Raw genomic sequence first — 5699 nt, 5'->3', positions numbered from 1 at the left:
TTACTTTTGGTTGTTTTTCTGGTAATAAGTTTACCCGTTGGACACCCCTGAATATTTTTGGCTTTCACATTCTATTTCTATATTCTATAATTAGCTGTTCGTTGTTTGATGTCATCTCTAGAAGTTTTTGCACATATAAGTCTCTAGGGAGATTTTGAAGTACATGATCAAGCGATACATATTCATTTGGGCAATACGTTTCTATAGACTCCAATATAGAGTGAGTGTCACTCGATCATACTACCACATAAGCCATTAGTGACTGCTTGCACAAAGTCTGTGTTTTGAGGACAGTACGCAAAATCGGTGTTAGAAATACCCTGATTTTCTGATAGTACACAACTAAATTGTGAATCTTGACTACTTACGGGCAGGAGATTGGTTCCACAATTCTGTATTTCATGAATATCACTCTCAGGCGACTCTTGGGCGCCCTCACTGGACGACGCCATTCCCCCCATCATTTGAATACAAATCACAATCACACCACACACAATCTTTTGTATTTTTCTTAAATGTAACCATCATTTCACAATCACACCACATTGTTTTGTATTTTTTTTAAAAATATAATGTTTGTTCCCCATCATTTCACAATCATACACTATCTTCTGTATTTCTCTTCAATTTTTTCCACCAAGTTTGGCACATTTTGTATTTCAAAGTCCAAAAGCATCTGTCCCATGGCTTTCCCCTACAAGAAAGTCATATGTACTCTATTTAGTTTTCTGTTTGAACTTGAGCTGGATATCAAATTATATAAAATCCCAATATAATTTCATGTCAGATTGTTTCACAAAATTTCAATTATGTTTACAGTATATAAAATCGATCAGAATAAAAATAAAGAATTCTTGTGGCTTAATTACAATCTACAGATGAAAGTTTTTTAACATGTATACTAGATTTTCCCTTTACCTGAGGGTCACTCCTTAGAGAGGCTATCCCCTTCCTCCTAAAACATCCTGCAGAACAAAATTTATTCCCCACACACCAGGAACATCATACCTACAAATTCCAATTTTTTTTAAATGTTGATTTCATTTTTCTACAACAAAATAATTCTAAATACAATAAAAACTCTCAATCCAATTATGTAAAAAAAAAAAAAACCCACACAGCAACTAACATCTAAAGTTTATCTCTTCATTGGATCTATTTAAACAGTATTTTATTATGAATAACATAATAAGGATTAGGCAGCAGGCAATGCCTATATAAGCCTTCTCCTTTAAGGTACAAGGTAAAGTCCACATAATTATACACACAAGAAATTACAACATAGATATGAAGTAAAAGGATAATAAGTCATTCTAAATATAATGATTATATAAGTATTATGATTTCTTGATATGAATAATAGGCTAACAAAATAGAAATGTGGGATGGTTAATGGGATCTAAATGACATACAAAAGAGAAAAAATGAAATCAAATGAAAATAGTGAAAGAAAAACGAATAAGTACAACAGGGGAAAAAAATGGTGAAAAGAAAAAAATTGATACTCAATGGAACAGATGGAACTCAATATTTACTTAAAACATGCGTCTCTCTTTTTCTCTCTTTCTCACTATATCTCTCCATGCACATAATGATAATTATATATGACTTGTTGTATTCATGTACTTTATTATGTGTACAAAAACCAATAAAAAAAAGAAGAAAGATTGAGAGTACCGACTTAACATGATACGAATAGACATACATAACAAACACACATGTATTAAATGCATTTTTTAAATCTTTTGCTTTCTATAATATATTTCTGAACATATTACTAAAGTATTAATTAAATTCAATTATATATAAAAAACCCAAAACACCCCCCCCCCAAAAAAACCCCAACAACACAGAAGCTATATTTTTTAACACTTATAAAAAGAACTAAGTATAACTCAACATTAATTAAACTCTTTAATGTGTTAAAATTGCTTAAACATAATAGTATAATTGTATGAAATTGACCATCATTAACTTCCAGAGTAACTAACAAGTGACACTAATGCCCTCATTTAGGTCTGTAATTAAACAACCAAGCTGTGGACTGTAGAACTGTGTTTATACAGGGGAGTCCTCCTTTGATCTCCGTAGGCTAATCACCCAATTTTGGCCTCATGAGTTTGATTGATGAGAGTCCATGAGTAACTCCAAATAAACACAGTACCTATATAAGAGGGGTGTTTTTTAAAGTTGCATCAAAACTGAACTTTGCTTCACACATTGATATTGTCCTGATCTCTCCTCTGAAACCAAAATGGAAAATATTGATATTGCCCACAGTCTGCTGAGACAACTTAGATACCATGAAAGAGCCAGGCAAGAGATTGTTCTGTTAGGTATGCTTTTATTGAACATGCTATTGTGTTAAATGATACAAGGTATAATTAACCTTATATAAGAAACATGGGATTCTTTACACCCAACCCCAATTCCTATCATTTTCTAATATTAAATACAGTGTAACTCGACATATCTTAATTTGAGGGATAATTGGGAATTTGAAAATATGGTATATATCTATTATTTGTTATTTTATTTTTTAAGATTAGAACTCAACCCCCCCTCCCCCAAGAAATTGCTCCAAAACGGTATTAAATTAATTGCTTAGTATGCTGTAATAGGGTTTTCATAAATAAAGGATATATGATCTGCAAGTTATACTGATATAATGCAATACTTTATTTACAAAGAGATCCAAACTAGCAGGGATTCTATTGGGGGGGGGGGTAAATCTCTATCAGACAACAATATAATGTAAAATTGTTAGATGTCTTGTACCGATGTTTAGTTCAGTCAATCCCTATCAACAATAAACATGATGATGTGTAATGTACTTTCATAACACTCTAATGTAAGACACAGGATATTTTAATGTGATTAATGCAATTTCTGTTTTTGTTTTTCAGATAAGTTGATTCAGAGACATCAACGTCAGATTGAAAGGTCTCTCCAGCTAGGCCGAAAAGAACAAGCTCTTCACTACATGGGATGCAAGACCGTGGTCCACACCGTAATGTACTTCTACAAACAATACTACGTCCGCAGCTGGCTACAGGCGCAGGTTCATTCCTGGGAAATCTTGCGCGCCGTGGATACCGACTGCGATCCCCCTAACTTCGTGTCAGCCACGCTAAACTTCCAGAACGAGAGGATACAACCCTATAAGTATCATCAGGCACAAGTTGCTGCCCAGTGTAGTTTCTCAAGGGCAAGTTAGAGTGATCTGTGTTTGCAGTACTTGTTTGATATTTGACAGCAATTTTTTGTCTTGTTGGGATTTAGAACTGGACTCTGAATGCTGTGAGAACTGTGTGAATCAAAAAAAAGGAGGGGGGGATACGTTGTATATTTTTTTGTGTAACACTTTAATTCTGACATTTGGATTTAATTCTACTGAGTTTTATTAATCTAATCTGAGCAGTTAGGAGAATTGTATGTGCATAAATTGTGCTATACTATTACTGTTAAAATGTTATTGTGCAAGTGCTTATGAGACTAATAATAAATTGTAAACCAATATATTTTTTACTCATTTCTCATGAGCATAAAATAGAGATACAAATGTGACACATTGGTGTTCTGAAGGTTGTCTAACATTGACAACGTATATAAAATATGTAGGTATACAAAGTCAAAGTCCAGCTTTAGAGGGATAATTAAAAATTATTTTTGATTCATATATATAAAAAATACCTTTGTACTTTCTTGTGAGTAGGTAAATGTTCCTTCTCAAAGAGATGAGAAAAATAGCTTTCGACAGCCTCTGGAGTTAAGGCTTGTATGAGATAGGACAAACTATCAGGATGTCTGGCATTGGCAACCACACCAACAAAACCACATAAAGTTCATGTTGACGAAGTTCCTGAATATAAGGGTCATATATTTCCCCGCCAGAGGAAATTATATCAGTACATAGTACCCAAAGTTACCATGGCTACTTAATTCCATCATGCGGCGTATGTGTAAATCTCTATGACAAAATAATAATAATGTTTCTCAAATGATCATTTATAAATTATTTTCTTTGATATCATAAAAGTCTACAATTTTTATATATACATAATCACAAGTATTACATATGTAGTATGCGCTACGGTTAATTTCCATCAAAATTATGTTGTGACCATGTAATCTCTGCGAATCTTGCTGGGGAAAGTAGGATTTATTTTGATCATTGTTTGTGAATAGTATCCTCAAAGACAAGGTTATTCGACATGAACGAAGGTAGAAATTTTTATGACATTCACAAGCATTTTTAAAAATAAACCTGACAATGCTCTCTAGTTACATGTATACACTTTATATTTCAATGATATATAACATCTACTTGCGCTGATAGAGCGATTTATCGCATGAACTTTGAAATGTAGAGAATAAAAAAGGGTTCTTTTCTAGTATATCTTAAAATAGTCTTAATTTTGTCTGGGGAATATCTGCATAACGTCGACATAAAACAGATTTATTACTGTCATTTTTATTAACTTTACGGTACCCCCCCCCCTTTTTTTTTTTAGATCCACCACTGACTGGGCTTTATATTGTGTCGCGAAGGCTACAGTTGTATGTTCAACTACATGTATGTAAACAAACATCAAACAATGGAGCAAGAAGAAGGAATTTATTTCAAAGATGTAGTATATATGTATAAGACAGGGGCCGGTTTTACAAAACAACTTACGACAAAGTCGCAAGTCTTAAATTGTATTACACAGTTATTACTTTGAATGAATGAAGTAAAACTTTTTTTAGGTTTAATTTTCAATATTTTAGAAAAAATATTTTGCATTTGCAGTGATTGACCTTACAATAAACTGGAAAATTCCAGTCTGTAAAGTTTGTCGTAAATCGTAAGTTCTTTTGTAAAACGCGCCCCAGGTTCGGGCTAATGTAACAATGAATCTATGACGAAGCAGGACCGTGGAAAACCCGCCGGGATATTGAAAATATTATATTGAATTTAGAAGAAAAAAAGAAAAAGAAAAAACTCAACATCTTAATTTCTAATAAATGTGATACTACAATACTTGACAAATAAATATAAGTATCATTTTGGGGGCTAGAATTGTGTCTTATTCATGAAAATGCTCAATGCACTCTTCAAAAGGTGTACAATTATATTATTATTATTCTTTATTGCTGAAGACATACGTCTTATGGCATACATGTTTACAAAAATAATAAACAAGTTAACAATTGTATAGTATGGCATAACATTATATGGTATGTTACACAATACTGATGTGAATTTATAGACAGAGAATGCTATATAAGTAAATCATTACGTAAATTAAAGGCACAGTAAAGATATTTCCCCAAATTACACAACTCTTTGAAATTTTTTACACTTAATAATTGTATAAGTTTAAAAACAGATGGGTTTTTCCAATAATACTTCTTGATATATTTCCTCCGCAATTCAATAAAGTAAGGGCATTTTAAAATGAAATGAAATTCATCCTCAATATCTAAATTACAAAGTTTACAATAGAGGTTATTTCTTGCTACATTAAAATGACGTCCACTCTCAATGGCAAGATTATGCGAAGACATTCTAATTCTACTAATATGTTTTTTATAAACATGTGGTATAGCCTTCATCAAGTAAAATTGCAATGAAAAATAGTCATAAATGTACATATAAATTTTACATCTTGGTGAGGAGTTGATTTGTTCAACAATACTCTGCACAAAAATATCAG

General features: G+C 32.2%; 1 long non-coding RNA gene across 1 annotated transcript; it reads right to left on the bottom strand.

Moving 5' to 3' along the window:
• Positions 1–456: 456 nt before the first annotated feature.
• Positions 457–1099, bottom strand: LOC130052040 (uncharacterized). Its single transcript, XR_008800382.1, has 2 exons — positions 919–1099; positions 457–694 (listed from the first exon to the last, which is right to left on the bottom strand). It is a non-coding gene; the product is annotated as an uncharacterized LOC130052040 (long non-coding RNA).
• Between the last annotated feature and the right edge of the window lie 4600 nt (positions 1100–5699).

Source organism: Ostrea edulis, chromosome 2, assembly GCF_947568905.1.
Source record: "Ostrea edulis chromosome 2, xbOstEdul1.1, whole genome shotgun sequence".
Taxonomy (NCBI): domain Eukaryota; kingdom Metazoa; phylum Mollusca; class Bivalvia; order Ostreida; family Ostreidae; genus Ostrea; species Ostrea edulis.
The sequence above is the reverse complement of the archived record's forward strand: the minus strand, read 5'-3'. Positions and strand labels throughout refer to the sequence as shown.